Here is a 17,792-nt window from a genome sequence, read left to right as displayed (position 1 = left end):
GACCCTAAAGAATCGTATCAACTTGTGGATAATGGGCATCCGATGACCCCTTTAATGAAGCGAGACACTGACTCCTTCAATTAATTTCTTTTTTTTTGTTGTTTAAATGAATATATGTTTTTAAAAGACTTAAGCAATGAACAGTTTGTCAGAACCACTAGTAATTAACGTTATTTTGTTTAGTTTTCTAAACAAAATAACGTTTGGTAAAAAGTTTAGTAATCTTTTTTTCCCCCAGAATCGTAAGAGAATCATGGTCTCCAATTTTTTAAAAACCACTGAGATTCTTAATTTATCCAGAATCGTGAAGCTCTTGTTTAAATGTTGTTTATCACTGCATATAATTCATTGAAATGGAAGTTTAATTTCATAAAGTTCAAAATGCACCTACATTTTTTTGCATTTTGTCTTTTTCAGTTGAATAAAAGACTATTTTCCGTATATATTTCATCATTGAGGATTTCTTAAGAAAAGTGGAAAAATCTCGTCTTGTCTCGTTCTCGTAAACCCAGTCTTGTGTCTCATCTTGTCTCGTGACATAAGAGTCTCGTCACACCCCTGTTACCATCCCATTATCACATATCTGGGTTATTCCCAGAATATTACATGTATTTTATATAGACTTCCTTGGTAAAAGTATTAGTGCAAAGACCTTTCCTGTTTTGGTGAACCAGTCGAAATGATTCATCTATGGGATCATGCCATAAATGTTAGTCAGAGAGAGTATAATTTAAAAATAACTATTCCTGTATCAAGGTCAGCTACTTCCAGCATGCTGGCACACCAATAAACAAAGAAACTTATTGAATCTGAGACTTCTATTATTAAAGGATTAGTTCACTTACCCCCATGTCATCCAAGATGTTATGTCTTTTTTTTCTTCAGTCGAACATATAGTGGACTTCAATGGGGATCGGTGGGCTAAAGGTCCAAATTGCAGTTTCAATGCAGCTTCAAAAGTCTCTTCACAATCCCAGCCAAGGAATAATCTTATCTAGTGAAACAAAGTCCACCATATGGAGAAAAAAATCCTGGAATGTTTTCCTCAGAAAACTTGATCTCATGGCAACTGAAGAAAAAAAGACATGAACATCTTGGATGAGATGGGGGTGAGTAAATTATCAGGAATTTTTTTCTGCAAGTGAACTAATCCTTTAATCTTATCTGACATCTGCTGATGTGAATGTCGCTAGCGATGAAAGAAAGGTCAGGTAGTCAGATACATCGTGCCAGTTAACTATCCATGCTGCTGACGTAATGTTAGGGTAGTTGTCTGAAGCGTTGAACAGATACCCTGTTTGTCAGTGTCAACTGCCAGCTCTTATACAACAGGTTCTGAATATTTTTTTATTCTTATTCCACAGTCAGGAACCAAGGAACAAGCTAAAAAATGTACTCTGTATTCTTCAGTTCTAGGAACATCTGGAAAAATGCCCATCCTGCCGTATCAGGCATCATTTATTACAGGAAATCAAACACCACCCCCAAGTTACATGATCAGGATTCCTAGCTGCTCAAGAAGGCGACCCATTACTGGCAGTCAGCTAATAAAAAATTAATTATTCTGGATATGATTTCTAAGAAAAGTGTTCTTCTCTGGCTACAAGACTGCAGTAATTATTGGGCTTTCCAATATTGTGGTTTAATAAACACCATTTCCAAATCACTTTATCATTTTATGAGAATTGATGCAACTTTTCATAGAAATACAGAGCACAGGGATACAGTTTCTAAGTGACGAGATGACATCACCAGCAATTCATCCAGTGAAATCAAAATCTATAAATAGAATCTTTGCCAGTGTTTCACTGCTGTGTTAGGGCAGGTTTGGATTTAGAAGGGTAAAAAAAAAAACACTCAAGGAAGAAAGAACTTTTGTGAGAGAATCTACTGCAGCTCATCATTAGACAACTAGATATTTATTTGCATTCTATGTTGATTTTAAGCATTTTAAACTTCCACTTATATATAGCTCAATGCAGGTAATCTTAAACATTAAAAAGTATCTTGACTCCTGTGCACATAAGTCTTCAGCTTTGTTTCCCTATATTCTAAACATTCTGTAAATATATTTTCGTACATAGTTACAGTCACCATGACAGCTATGACAACAATCTGAACAGCAGCCCCCAAACTGGGTAAGTTGGTTTATGTAATAACATTGGTTAAGCCCAAGTGTTATGATTTTATCACATGCTGCTCACTTGACCACACAGCTCTTATGTTTTGAATCTTATCAGGGCAGCACCTAAAATAGTCTCTCAAATCACCTTTCATATAAAACAACAGACTTTGGAGTCATTTTAAATGTGTAGTTACCATTAAATGAGAAAGCAGGAGCAGAGTTTATAGACATTGAATAGGCCTATAAAACAGCACAAAGCATATGCCATCAAATAGAGTGTTCACGACGTGTCATCAAGCGGCCATATCGGCAGCACTGAATGTAAACAACATCACTGATCTGAACAGTACTCACAAATTTGGCTGATTATTGCTGCTGAAAATGTTGTTATTTTCATGTTTTGGGCTGTACTAATAGGTCAGACCAGAAAGAACATTTTGCCAAAATTTATAACAAATCAAAGAGAAGAGTGCAAAAGGCATTTGTGGTTGCCCAAACTAAACCAGGAATTCCAGGGCAAGAATCTTGACAACATTCGTGTTTATTCTTATCATTTCCAGTCAGGAAGGTGAAATATTAGGCTAATATATTAATTAATACTTTTTGTATGTACCTATTAACTTTAGTTAGTCCTTCGTTATATGATTTAGCAGCTTCCACTCCTTTTTTCCATGGTTTAGACAGCATGAATTAGCAGAACAAGGTAATCAGTAGTACATTAATTGTGCAATCCATGCTGTTGTTTACATCCGAGCATCACCAAATATGGCCGCGCATCCGGGTAACCGACCATTCGTGATATAAGTGTAAACCCTCTATGCAGGGCCAGAGAAAGCAGGCACTCATATACTAAACCCTTAAAAAAGCAGATGTGGCACGCAAAATATATTTGTGTTAAGCGTGTTTATATTAGAAACAATTAAAGCAGCACTGAGAAACTCAAAACACGTCCTTTGTTGGCTAGTCCTTAACTAATGTGTGTATGTTCGTGTACAGTATATGTCATACAAGTGAGAACCTTACAAATAGGCCTATAGGTATGAGGTGTCCGTGTTGTTGCCATGACAACATAAACACAAACAACAACTTTAAGCCGATATTAATCTACACCACAGCTGAAGTGATATGTGTGCACGTACGTGTCTCTGTGTGCTCTGACTAACCACTAACCGCGCTCATCTCCGAAACTTTCGACAAATGGTTGTGAAATGTGTGCTTGTTATGTTATTGATCCACCTGGCTTACATTGTTATTGGAGCGTGATAAAACTATAAGCATTTCAACACATGACTTGTGCCAACATTACACTGTTTTCACAACATTGCATGATCTATGTGCAGGCTTGGGCTAGAGTTGAAGGTGGATGTAAGGATATTAGCTACCAGATGATCATGTCTGAACAAATCAACCTCTGCTGGGAGCCTTTTTCCAAACACTGTGTTGAGCTACATGGGACTGATAAATCATCTCTTTACTGATCTGTTATCTAGACCAGGACTAGTCATAATGTGCTTGCTTTTAAGTGCAGGGAAATCCCAAATCTAAAAAGAGTGGGTGGAAGAGAGATGATCTGATTGCTTTTAGGTTTATGTAAGCAGGTGATGTGACATATATCTCCTTGAAACATGCACAAGAACTTTTTTTTTAATTTGCTTGATGCAAAGAGAGCTTTTAGTACACTTGTGTAATCATATCCACCTTTTTCTTCAGACTTCTGGTTCATTATCCGCAATAGGGAAATAACGAGAAGAATAACAACGTGCAGTAAACGGTAAAACTGTTTGCACTTCAAACCAGTGCGCTCATAATTAAGATAATACATTAAAATAAACGGTAAGACACACCAATTTGCAATATCAAGCAGCAAAATTAGCTGTTTTGTACAGCTAAAAATAGCTGGACACGGATGAGACCGGAAGCCACACCCATAAAATTTACAAATGGCTGCGCCCACTTTTATGGGAACATAAAGGTGGATAATAAAATAAATTTCCTTTAGCAGCACTGTCTTTATGAGACAAGCTGTGGCTGTGTAGCATCAGTGTGCTCAAAATAATCAAAACTACTGATGTCTCTGGATACCTCTATCCTCTTAGACAGGTTTGAGATATTATCTTCTACATAATGTTTATTTTGTCTACATGGCCTCTTTTGTATGCTTTACTTCTCCAAAGACATAAACGTTACTGGGGCTGACATTCATTTTTTAATCAGGGTGGCTAATAGTGAGGCATCACAACCCTTAGAAAAACAATACCATAGCATTCTTCGGTATTGTTACTCACAAAAAGCCTGTCTAAACTTGTTTTTGTTATAGGTCTTACAGAGCTTCCTGATTTCTGAGTCATGTTTCATTTGCCTTTCCAATATTACATGCCAAAATAAGGCAGTGTCGGAAAACAGGAAACCACACAAGTGCTTTTATTGACAAGTTAATCAGGGGCCAAGCAGTTTAGAATTCAGATTTCAAATACTAAAACACTACAAATAAATAAAAATTAATGAATGAGTGAATAAATAAATAATAAATACACTACCGGTCGCAAGATTTTTAATGTTTTTTTTTAAGTCTCTTCTGCTCACCAAGCCTGCATTTATTAGATCCAAAGTACAGCAAAAACAGTAAAATTATGAAATATTTTTACTATTTAAAATAACTGTTTTCTATTAGAATATTTTAAAACGTAATTTATTCCTGTGATTTCAAAGCTGCATTTTTAGCATCAGTACTCCAGTCACATGATTAAATCATTTTAATATGCTGATTTGCTGTTCAAGAAACATTTTTATTATTATTATTATCAATATTTAAAACAGTTGAGTACATTTAAAAAGCTTTTGTAACATTATACACTATACCATTCAAAAGCTTGAAAAAGCTTGGGGGGAAAGAAATTATAGAAATTAATTAATACTTTTATTCAGCAAAGATGCTTTACATTGATCAAAAGTGATGCTAAAGACATTTGTAATGTTACAAAAAAAAATCTATTTCAGATAAATGCTGTTCTTCTGAACTTTCTATTCATCAAAGTAACCTGAAAAAAATCTTTTTTTTTTTTTTTTGAGCAGCAAATCAGAATATTACAATGATTTCTGAAGGATCATTTGACTGGAGTAACGATGCTAAAAAATCAGCTTTGAAATCGCAGAAATAAATTACATTTTAAAATATACTCAAATAGAAAACGTTTATTTTAAATAGTAAAAATAATTAAAAATTTGACTGTTTTTGCTGTACTTTGGATGAAATGCAGTCTTGGTGAGCAGAAGAGACTTCTTTAAAAAAAACATTAAAACCTCACTGTTCAGAAACTTTTGACTGGGAGCGTATATATACCAATAATAATAAGCATTTAAATACATAATAAAATTAAATAATAAATATAATCCACACATTAGTCCTCATTCATTACACACAAGCAGAACAATTTTTCGTTTTCCTGAAAATCCATTATAAATTAAAAAAAAAGTTATACCAATAAATTGAATGTATGAGTATTTTGTTCTTCATGAATAATAGCTAATAAGATTTGGGCCTTACTCCTTTGTTGTACAGACATCTCTTGAATATGGCAATCAAAGCAGTTATTGTTTTCTGTGGGCGTGGGTGCAGCTCAAATATGAGATTTGCTGCAAAGATACATGTGTGACCAGTAACATTTGCCTTTGATCTCTTGACTCGCTCTGAGCTGAGAACTACATTACCCAGAATCCTCTTCACCCAATCAGTGACGCGGCAGGTTTTTTTCTCCGTTCATCTGGTCATCTAGCCACTACAACACAAAACACCACCGTCTGTTTACAGTCTCTCTAGAAGCAGCCGGCGGACAGCACCATTTTACAGACGTTATTTTTGTTTCAATCCACTGTATTTCTTCCGAGCCTGAAGACTGACTGAGGTCACGTCACATTTAACGGCAGAGAGATTATTTTTGTTTAAATTTTGAGGAGAACTCTCAACACCTGCCTTTGTTAGCAAGTTAGCCTCGCGTGTCCTTAAAGGCTCCTCATCCTTAATTCTCTCGTTATATTCGGCTTTGTTTTATTTTCTTCAATCATTTATTAAGCGAAACAGCAGTTGTAGCTAAACCCGTGCTAACGGAGCAGCTCTTTGTTCGTACCTCGGAAAAAACACACCAGCACCGCCGTGAGTACCTCATATTCACTAACGTTAGAAAAATAAACAACAATGCTTGTGTTTCATAAAATGCCAGTTACTTTATTAGTGATTCAGACTTGCTTTTCGCAGTGTTGTGTCTTTTGTTACATTTTATTTGTGGGCTATCTTCTGGCTACCATGTTGTAACGTTAATCCTAAGAATAATTTTTAAGTTAACATTGTTTTGATGTTGTTCGGTAATATATTAATGCTAATCTTTTTATGACTTTTTATTGTGTTTTTGAGTCTATCAGATAAGCTGATAAAACAGGTCATCAGATAAAAGCGAAGATTAAATGTGTGTAGCTGAAGTACATTTATCATTTAGCAGAGCAAAGAAGTGACATTTAGTATTTGTACGTTATGTTTCTCTAGATATTCTGTCATGTACGTACAGATATTGTCATTTCATTCGTGTTTTAGTGACTAACTTCACAAATGTTCATCCAAGAATAACCTAGTATTCTAGCAGTCTATATTATACGTCAAGTCCAGTTACTGACAACAAGCCTTCGTTTTCATGTGTTTGCGAAGACAATGGAGATTCATGCTAATTGAGAAAGCAGTGCACTCCTCATACTTTATGGGCATAATTTGCATTGGCTTTTGTGGGCTCGTTACAGACGTGTCATTGTTCTTTGCTGATGTATTTAAACGCTCAGAGTCATTTGCATAGGCAGACCGAGCATCTGGTCCGACCCAATGTGGCCTTTGTCCCGTTCCCGTGCTGACGTCAGGATGTCAATCACCCCCTCCCCATTTTTGGTACCAGCCGGTGCTGCTACATCTGAATTATTTATTAGAACAATCAATGGATTAACATGCGTTAATACAGCATTTACTGTCACTCCATTGTTTCTGCTATCATATTCATGCATAATCCTGAAATGGGAAACTTCCAGCTCTTAAATAAATTGTTCTGTAGTTTGGGAAGCTGAACTTTATGAATGCTGGAAATACAGTGGTGTTGTTTTCTACCCTGTAAGCCGTGCACTTCCTTGTTTGTGGAGTAAAGAGAGAGAATATTGTGAGTTTGTTTAGCCTTGATAAATGGCCAGGTACTCATTTCCTCTAGTCGTTTCACTGCTTTCCTTTAAACAAGGGCAAAGGTTACCACTGCTTGACACTTTGGGTTTTTCTATTTTTTGCTGTACTGGTGATTTTAGTATGTTGTTTGTCTTTGTGTACACGTAACCTTATGTAACGTGTATTGCATGTATTCCCTCAAGCGCGGTAGCCGTACTGACTGCTGTAGTGTAAAACGATCTCAGTCTGTATCACTTTCAGTATCTTCTGAGACTGCTGGTTTCAGGATGCATTTTTAGTCTGTGCATCTTATCCAGTGCAGTGGTGTTAACTGTGAAAAACTGTTCTTGGATCAGCGCTGTGATGGTGAGAAACACGTGAGCCCTGATCTATTTGCAGCAGATCAGATATCTGTGAAACCGTCCCGATGTCTCTCTCAGTAAGGCTGAATTGATTCCAAAGCTCATTCGAGCCACACCGTCATTCTTTTTTTTAAAGATAGCAATGTTTAGTTTGTTTTTTTATTTGCTCTTTTGCTTTGCTCAGCTTTGATCTGCTCTCAAAGTTGGCTTGCTGTCATTATGATGAGTTTTCTGTTTATTAAGCCTACATGTTTAGGAATAGATCTTGTAAGGCATTTCAAGGCAGAATGTAAGTAAATCCTGTTGCAGTGGTGCAGTGAGTCTATAACTTAATGCTTGTCATCAGTCCTGAGAAACACTTTGCGAGTTTCACTACTCAATGTAGGTTGATAAAACTAAATGTCGCCAACTTTTTGACTGAGCACTGCTCTTTATACGTTCCATTGACGTGTATTCATTTGAAGAATGAGCATCGGAAATTATGCCAAGTCTTTCCACACTCTCTGAGACCTTTAACCATATTAACTGGTGATTGTGCCTGTTTAATTGAAATTGAGTTGTTGACCCAAGTGCACAGTACAGCATCATCCAAATCTATGCAGCTGATGTGTTTGATCAGGTTAAGCAAGTTATTTTTTACAAACGTATACACGTTACCCTTCAAAACAGTCAGTAAGAATTTAAATTTTTTGAAAATGAATACTTGTATTCAGCATGGATGCATTATAAATTAATTAAAATGGACTGTAAAGATGATAAAATGCTACAAAATATTTCTGTTTATTAATTAATATTTAAAAATATGTTCATTTAAACTTTTTATTCATCAAAAAAATCCTGAAAAGCACAATTATTTTCAACGTTGTTAATAAAAAAAATTTTCTTGAGCACCAAATTAGCATATTAAAATGATTTCTGAAGGATCATGTGACACTCAAGGTTGAAGTCATGGCTGCTGAAAATTCAACTTTGCCATCACAGGAATAAATTACATTTTAAAATCTATAAAAATAGAAAATAAAATACTTTAATTTTAAATTGTAATATTATTTCATTGTATTGCTGTTTTATAGTATTGCAGTATTTTTGTGGTCAAAAAACCCAAACCAAAACACCACCCTTGGTGAGCGTAAGACATGTATTCTGGAAAAATCATACAGACCCAAAACATTTGAACAGCAGTGTACTATAGAACATATAACCATTATGTTCTTTACCCGCTACTGTCTTTTGGTCACTTTTTGTTGAGTCTACACAATAAAATTTTGAGGATGACGTGTATTGTGGAAACTAGGTCAGACAGTGGGCACCTCAGAGGAAAAGGAAGCAGGAAGAACTCTCTCTCTTTTTCTCACATGCTTGGCTGTGCTGACAGCCTTCCTCAATCCTTTGAGTTTGTTTGTAGATGCAACACCTGAAAATTGAGGAAGTGTATGTATATTATATTTTAAATGGCTAGGTTAGAGGTGTCTTTACAGTAAACTAGGAGGTGGAGCTGACAGTAAACATTGTTACAAAAGAATGGATCATGTGACACTGGAGTAATGGCTTGTGAAAAATCAACCTTGCCAACACATGAAATATTTCACAATATTTACAGTTTTACTGTACTTTTGATCAAATAAATGCAACCTTGGTGATACTACTTTTTAAAAAACATTAAAAATCTTACGGAGCCCAAACTTTCGAATAGTAGTCTGTGTGATGGAGTCAGACAGGTAAATGTTTCTAGCACACCTGATCGGACTGTGTATGTATTTTGATTGGAATACATTTCGGTACCTGATGTACCAAATAAAACCTGATTCTGATAATATGTCCTGCTGACACTTGCTTTCTTCAAGCTTTTTGCTCCGAGCAGCTAAATTCTGAGCGGTGTGTGAAAGACGAGACTGGTCATGTGACCTGAAGGACACACCAACCCCCATCTCAGGCCTCTGTTCCCCTCAACTTCCTTTGGGGAGAGCCAGAGCTGATCACTGCGGGCTGTAAATGAGTTATTGTCATGGAGACCGAGAGGTCAGCCTCTGCCAATCAAAGCTGAAATGGGCAGAAGGATGAGCTCTGGCATACAGAGCATCTGATGCTTGCTTTATGAAGAGGGGATCTTTTTTGAAAGTATATGACTGGTGTTTAAACTGCTTTTATTAGTGTTAGCAGCTCTGAAATATGACTTGTTTCCTGTTTAGACAGCCATATCTAGAGCATCCCCCACCTTATTGGATCATTGGGATCATTTGACAGTTTCTGGGAAGATTGCATTGTGCTCTCCAGGGTAGCAAGTGGTTCTTTAGATGCATGTTTGGACGGCCCAGCCTTTGTTTCAGACATGCATGCATCGCCTCAAGTGCATGGAGACTCAATACCGTGTGTGTTTCTCTGCGGTTTCATGTGCATGTGTGTGTGTCTGCATGGTTAGTTCATTGTCACAGTCCAGTCTGTTTGTTTCTCTTAGGTTTCAGTGCTCATGTCATTGAATAATTAAAAAGCTCCTGAAATTGAAGATCAGCCCCTCCCCTCCTCTCTCCTGTCCTCCCTCCATCTGTCTCTTCCACACTCGTTTTAGAAAGCAACCGTGTTCAGCTTGAGTGTTGTTTGTAACCGTTTCTCGTCCCTAGATGGTTATCTTCAGCTTTATATTGCTTCCTCTCTTTTTGTTTGTAGTTTACATAACAGTGGTCCTGCATTGTAAGTTTAAAGTGTGCAAAGACTGCATATTTAGGGGTCGTTCAAAGGATGTTTTTCAGTCTAGTATGGTGCTTTTCCATTGTTTTTCTATGTAAACTTGCAGACGTGTTTGACTGTTGCACTCACGTCTTGCGTCTTTTGCAGCACCTCGCGCATGACACTGCTTTCTAACAATGCAGTGATGAAGGTAAAAGTTTGTCTTTGTAAAAATCACACATCTTGCCTTGTGTTTTTTTTCCATTCCACTACCCTGCCTCGCGTTTTTAAATGCAAAACACATTCTGTGTGTCTGGCCTGTTTTTTACATTAAAAAACACAAAATGTGAGCAGTAAAATGGAGAAGCTGAACGTTTTTAAAAAGAAAGTTACAAGATAAAAATAATTTTACCTTAAGCGCCACATTTTTAGAACAGTTTTTTTTAAGGCCCAAACACAATGGTGAAAGACATTGTCAAGTGCTTATTTACATAGGAAAAGCAATTGAACAGTAATTGACTAGTTGTTGAAGCAACCAAACAATTAAAAGGTTAGTTCACCCAAAAGTGAAAGTTCTGTTATTATTTACTCACTCTCATGTTGTTCCAAACCCGTAAGACCTTTGTTCATCTTCTGAACACAAATTAAGATATTTTTTATGAAATCCGAGAGCTTTCTGTCCCTGCATAGACAGCAACGCTCCCCAAAACTACCCTGTTCAAAGCCCAGAAATGTAGTAAGGACATTGTTAAAATAGTCCATGTGACAGCTGTGGTTCAACCTTAATTTTATAAGGCTACGAGAATACTTTTTGATTTAATGACTTACTTCAACAATTCTTTAGTCTTTCACAAGGGTATCATAACAGATAAACCTTAACTACCTTTCTGGGCCTTGAACAGGTCAGTTGTGTTGCTGTCTATGCAGAGTCAGAAAGCTCTTAGATTTCATAAAAAATATCTTAATTTGTGTTATGAAGATGAATGAAGGTCTTACAGGTTTGGAACAGAGATCGCGTTAACCGAAAATTGTCTGTCACTTGTCATTCCCACTCCTGTCCAGTTGGTGGTGAGTGCTCTCCAGTGTAGCAGAAGAGCACTGGGTCCAGAACAAAAACGAAACTGTCACGAATCTTTTGCTGTGCGTTTGATTATGCACAGTACCCAGAAGCTAGAAATGATCTATCACGTCACATTAAAGAGCGAGAGAAAGAGAATTTTCTAATAAAATGAACATAATTTGAAATCTGAGACTTTGTTTCATATCAAAAGTAACACAAAGCTTAGCCTGTTGTGATTTATTGGATGGGAGGCGCATTGTACTGTTTATTCATCAACTGAAAACAGCGTAAACCAAAAGAACGATTGGGATTTACGAATCAATATTGGTTCATAAAAATGAGAATATATTAAAATCGCTTTCACTGTGGGGTGTGGTGTTGAACATGAAAAGTTACGCAGTCTCATCTGTTCTTTTCAAAATAAATGCATAAGCCTACATCGTCCTGTAGGTTCATAATTAAAAAATAAAAATGTGAACAAAAATAAACGCAAATAAATGTGGTGTTATAATTAAAACCTGAAAATTAAAATGACTGGTAATAATAGATTATGACGGAATTTTTACGACCCTATCCGTCAAAATGACGGACAGTGTTAAAGTCTAACGCAACCTCTGGTTTGGAACTACATGACGGTGTGCAATTAAAGACAGAACTTTAATTTTTGGGTGAGCTATCCCTTTAATCTTAAAGTGATAGTTCATCTAAAAAATTATTCACTCTCATTTCTTTATCAAAACTGCATAACTTGACTTTCTTCTGTGGAACATGAAAGAAGATATTTTGAGAAATGATTTATGTTTTTTGTCAGTATAACTGAATTGGCTCCAATGTTGTTTGGTTCCCACTGGTCTTCAAAATATCTTCTTTTGTGTTCCAGAAGTAGACAAAAAGATGAGGTCAAACAGATTTGGAAGTACATGAGTGAGAGAAAATGACATTTTTGAATGAACTATCCCTTTAAGGAAAACACTGTATAATTAGGTTGTTTCAAGTCCACCTGACCCTGATTTGAATCTCATTATTTTGCATCTTTTAATGATTTGTGTCACCACAATCCTAAACTGTTGTTGTGTCATCGATCATAACACTGTAACAACGGTTTTGAGTCATAGCTGTTGTCTATACAGAATCGCCTTTCACAATTCCATTGTATTTCACTTCCTTTGATTTTTTTTTTTTTTTTTTTTTTTTTTTTTTTAAAATCAGTCTTTCAATATAAATCATGCCTGTTGATAAGTTACTTTCAGTCAGTGTATGAGTTGCCTGAGAACCATCTAAACTGCTCTTGTGGAACAATTTAGTACTGAAGGACACGCCGTTTTGCCTCAGCATGCATACATGTGTTCCTGTGTGCACACAGGAGGGTGGGGCATTGCAGAGGTCTCTTCCTTTGTGGTGTAATCAGTACCAGATGGAGGGGTGGGTGTGTGTGTGTGTGTTAATGCACACCCCTCCTTTTCCTCACCTCGCAAATTAAATCGAAGCACATTCAAAGAAATCTTCAAGAGCTGGCTGGTGAAACTGTGGTTGCACTCTCGCTGACAGACTCAATCATGTCACCTGGCCTATGGGACACCCCATGCAGATCTTGCATTCTCAGTTTGTTTGTTGTTAAGCTTGAAGCTGAGGGCTTGTTTTCTTTTGATCCTCCATTAAGCAAACACAGGCCAAGCTGAGACTTTATAACTGGGGTTTAAGTCAGATTCCATGCGCTCTTTGTTGCTCAAAGAAAGCCTAAAGCCAATTAGCCTGCTAGCTCAGTGCTGGGTGAATGGCCATGGTGAGGAAGTGTATGTGAGTGATCCAAACAGTACTCTGGAGATTAACCAGCCTCATGAAGCGTGTGTTAGGGTCACGTTAATTCTCTTTTTACCTTTTAGAAACACTGGCTGTTGATTGGCTAGTTCAGAATGGAATCATCACTTTCTCAGACATCAAGGCTTGCTTAGATTAGCCACAGACCACAGGCTTCGTTCCCATGAAGCTGATAAGCTGATAAGTCTGTTGGTTTCTTTTTAACTTTTATTTCTCTATCTTTCTCAACATCCTCTTTGATACGTGGTGCCAATACGAGACACCTGTTGCATGTGTCTTACTGTATCGGTTCAGAAGTAGCACAGTGGTTTAATATTTTGTGTGTTTTCAGTCTAAATTCTTTGATTTGCACTAAACCCAATAAGATTTAGTGTTCAGTGCTGCATGACCTGCAAAAGGACCACATTACAAAAAAATGCACCCACTTGCATTTCCAAAGTGCGTATGTGGGGTCGGCAGTTGTCCCTTGCCCTAGAAAAAAACTCTGGTTTTAAACATTTCACAGTGGCATGTAGGAAACGTTTGATGTTTCTCTCGCTGCTTCAAAGGTCTGTTGTTCCTAGCTGAATTTTTTTCTCAAGCTTTGATTTTTGTTTTTCTGCAAGTAAAAGGTGACTTTAGGCCACTTTTTGCTGGTGTGTACATGCCTGTATAATATTTAAAGGCATAATTCACCTAAAAACTGAAATTCTGTCATTATTTATTCACCCTTATGTCATTTCAAACCTTTATGATTTTTCTTCTGTGGAACATAAAAGAAGATATTTTGAGAAATTCTTCACTGTCTTTTTTTTTGGTTTTGTTTGTTTATTTTCCAACATTCTTCAAAATGATGTCTTTTGTGTTTTGCAGAAGATAAGTCATACAGGTTTGGAATGTATGAGGGTAAATCTTGACATAATTTTCATTTTTGGGTGAACTATACCTGCAAGATGCTTTGTTTTGCACTTCAATGCATATGGTGATTCTTCTGCATGTGTACGTGGAGGCTCCTGTATATCTGATTCATCTCACCATATCTCTTCTTCACCATCTATGCTTTCTTCTTTAGCTCAAATTCATCATTGTGATGATGCTGCACTGTCCGTTGTGCATCTTTCTTGGTCGACAGCATTATATTTATTTGAATATTTTTCTGTATAGAGTGGTGGGAAAGTGGTGATGTGGTAAGGTCTGATGTTCCTACCCAGGTGGAGGTCACCTGCTTCCTTTCAGCAGTTTTACTGTGATTAACCACATGTGCAGTTTCTCGTTAGTGGTGGAATGTTTTTGTAAAGTGTTCATTAGGATCCTTTAGTCGGTCTGTGTAGTTACTTGTAAAGCGATTCATAGATTTTGAGAATTGTTCAGTTTGTTGGTATTCAGAGAAATTTGGGGTGTTCCAAGACCTACGTACCTGTGTTAAAATTGCTTTGAACGCAGCTCATCTGTTCATAATTAAAGACTGGAACTACTTATTAAAGGATAAGCTCACTTTCAGAATGAGAAGTGATCGTTTTCTCACCCCCATGTCATCCAAGATGTTCATGTGTTTGTTTCTTCAGTTGTGTGTTTTTTTTTTTTTTTTTTTTTTTTTTTTTTGAGGAAAATATTCCAGGATTTTTCTCCATATAGTGGACTTTAGTGATGGCCAATGGGTGAATGTCCAAAATGTAAATCCAGTAGTTTCAGTGCAGCTTCAAAATGCTCTACTCGATCCTAGCTGAGGAATAATGGTCGTATCTAGCAAAACGATCTGCTATTTTCTAAAATAAAAAAAAAAAAAATACAATTTTAAATACTTTTTAACCAGAAATGCTCGTCTTGCACTAGCTCTGCGATGCGCATGCACGTCTTCACACATCGCATAATCAAGTTGGAAAAGCCACGCACGGTTAGTTCTTTGTTTGTGTACTTCCGTTCAAAAACGTAGGGTAGGGCGAAAAACTCCATCTCATTTTCTCCTCCAACTTTAAAATCATCTGACATTGTTGTTTTACCCTTTTTTTATAAAGGGCGCTTGACTTTCTTTGCACGTTCGCTTTGTAAATACTGGGTTGGAATTCCTACCTACGTCACGAGTGTGCATGATTATGTAATGTGTGGGGTCGAGCTAGTGCAAGATGAGCATTTGTGGTTAAAAAGTATAGAAATTTGTATTTTTCTTAGAAAATGACTGATTGTTTCGCTAGATAAGACCCTTATTCCTTGGCTGGGATCATTTAGAGCCCTTTGAAGCTGCATTGAAACTGCAATTTGGGCCTTCAGTCTGTTGGCCACCACTGAAGTCCATTATATGGAGAAAAACCCTGGAATGTTTTCCTCAAATTTCCTTTCGACTGAAAAAAGAAAGACATGAACATCTTGGATGACATAGGGGTGAGTAAATTATCAAACAATTTTAATTCTGAGCAACTTTATGATTGATTTTAAAAATTTGTTTGGTTATTTAAATGTCCATGCTCATTAATTATGCATGCTCAATCTTTAGCTAAAAACGAATACCTAAATTCACTTGTAGCATTTAAAATTGATTTTAGTTTTGTACTATTATTTTTAATATATTTACAAAACAGTATTAGGTTTTTACTAGCACAGAACTTTATTTTTCAGAACAGTTTGAAAGGTACGTTCTCAAAGGCCAAAAACTTTTTAAAAATCCTTTCCTGAGCTTTAAAAAAAGCTTGAAGTCTCATAAAGACTGGAAGTTTCCTTTGACACTGTTGTGTACAAATCCAGACAGCTTTAATTCGTCTGTGGTTGGCCATGCGTACGGGTGTTCAGCGGGTGCGTAACGCTCGTCTGCTCCCTCTACTGAGAAGCAGCTGCACACCCAACATGCTCCACTTCAAACTCCCATCACCCACATGTGGTGCTCGTGTATCCCACAGACCAGATGCCCATCTTGGTGCAGATGTGTCCCTCCCCGCTTATTCCTAACTTCTCATTTCAACTTCCTTCTCTACTTTTGGATCTATTTTAGACCACAGATGCCACCGATACGTCTCCATAATTTCTCGGTGGGAACAGTTTAAGCTTCCACATCCTATCCACTCATGAAAGGAGTTTTCCTCACTGTTAGGCTGTAATTCAGACCTCCCATGACAGCAAAGTGATGCTAGAACCTGCATTTGTGATTCAGCTGGAGTTCTGAAATTCTCATTTTAATTACAGAGGTGGCACCTCTTTTTCCACCAAGAGCTCTTGAAAGAGACTCCTACAGACTAATCTTTGAATCTGAGTTTTTGGTGGTTTTAGCATGTGGGAAATTCTATTTTCACTGTTTAAAGGGGACATATCATGAAAATCTGACCTTTTCTGTGTTTAAGTGCTATAACCGGTTCCCACAGAGCATCTACCAACCCAGAAAATGTAAAAAAGGACAGCCCAGTAACTTTGTTTTGGTAAGCCTTTTTCTGCAAGCTTGTGAAAAAACAAACGCATTAGATTCCTCTCCATCCGTGATGCAGAAAGGGGATCTTATTATAATATTATCGCCCGTTAATCTGCACGTTTTCACCCACGGCACTGCGTTTTGTTTTCGCAAGCGACAATAGTGTACCAGTTCTAACGCCTTAGTAAAAGTTTGAGCAAAGCATGTTAACTGTTCTGTCATTGGCTGCACAGCACAAACACAAATCACTATTTAGAGTCCCAGCCTCAGAGGAGACTGTATATTAGATCACACAGATCTAATAAACATGAGATTTCTTTTCCAGCTTCCTTACCTTTACAGACATAACCGACAGTTTTTGTAACTTGTGTGTTTTTTACATAAACTTGACAGTTTAAGCGCAATAAGACATGAAAGAGAACTTTTCTCAAATGCAGCTTTGTGCGCATACTTCGGATGTGTGCGTTTGGAAAACCCTATATCAGAAATGATAAAATCAAACATGATTTTTATCAGAGTATCTGAGATTCAAGCTGTTAATGCACAGGCCTATTCTGGAAAAGGGGGTGGGGAGCAACAGCTTATTTGCATTTAAAGAGACATGCATGAAAATTGCGTGTTTCTGCTTCCACTCAAAATGGCCATTTTCAAAATGCTATAATAAATGATCTGTGCAGTATTTTGAGCTGAAACTTCACAGACACACATGAGACTTATATTACATATTGTAAAAAGGGGCATATTAGGTCTCCTTTATAGTGTGTAGAAGTGACTTATTTGCTAATTGTTTGATATTGATGGATTTATTTGGTCCTTTAATGCAGTAAAATCAGCTTTTGACTCTAATGAGCTTTTCTGTATTGGGTGAAACTGTACTTGTATCTGTCTAAATGAGTTGTATGGGAGTTGTATGGGAGTTGTCTGAGCTAAAAAGTTGCTTCAGGCATGTACCTGAACACTCATACATGTCTGTGAAGTCTGGCAGGTTTTGCTTGCAGTTAATATGTCAGACAATAGCACATCAGTGTACCTAAACTGTGTGTAAATTTATAGAGGAATGTTAACACGTGTTTACAGTTCACCAGTATTATGTTCTGGGATTGGAGGCCCTGTCACTTTTCACACAATCTGAAACCATGTTCTGTAAAAAATGTAGAAAAGAAGATTTCATGGATGTACACTTGATTGTATATTTAGACAGA

General features: G+C 36.9%; 1 protein-coding gene across 1 annotated transcript in view; it reads left to right on the top strand.

The window, feature by feature from the left end:
• The first annotated feature begins 5,874 nt into the window (after positions 1-5,874).
• Positions 5,875-17,792, top strand: part of peli1b (pellino E3 ubiquitin protein ligase 1b) — a 31,940-nt gene continuing 20,022 nt past the window's right edge. The window contains 1 exon segment of the mRNA XM_051133487.1: positions 5,875-6,275. The gene's annotated coding sequence lies outside the window, so the exon portion shown is untranslated.

The sequence above is a fragment of the Labeo rohita genome, chromosome 17 (genome assembly GCF_022985175.1).
Source record: "Labeo rohita strain BAU-BD-2019 chromosome 17, IGBB_LRoh.1.0, whole genome shotgun sequence".
Lineage (NCBI taxonomy): Eukaryota > Metazoa > Chordata > Actinopteri > Cypriniformes > Cyprinidae > Labeo > Labeo rohita.
The sequence above is the reverse complement of the archived record's forward strand: the minus strand, read 5'-3'. Positions and strand labels throughout refer to the sequence as shown.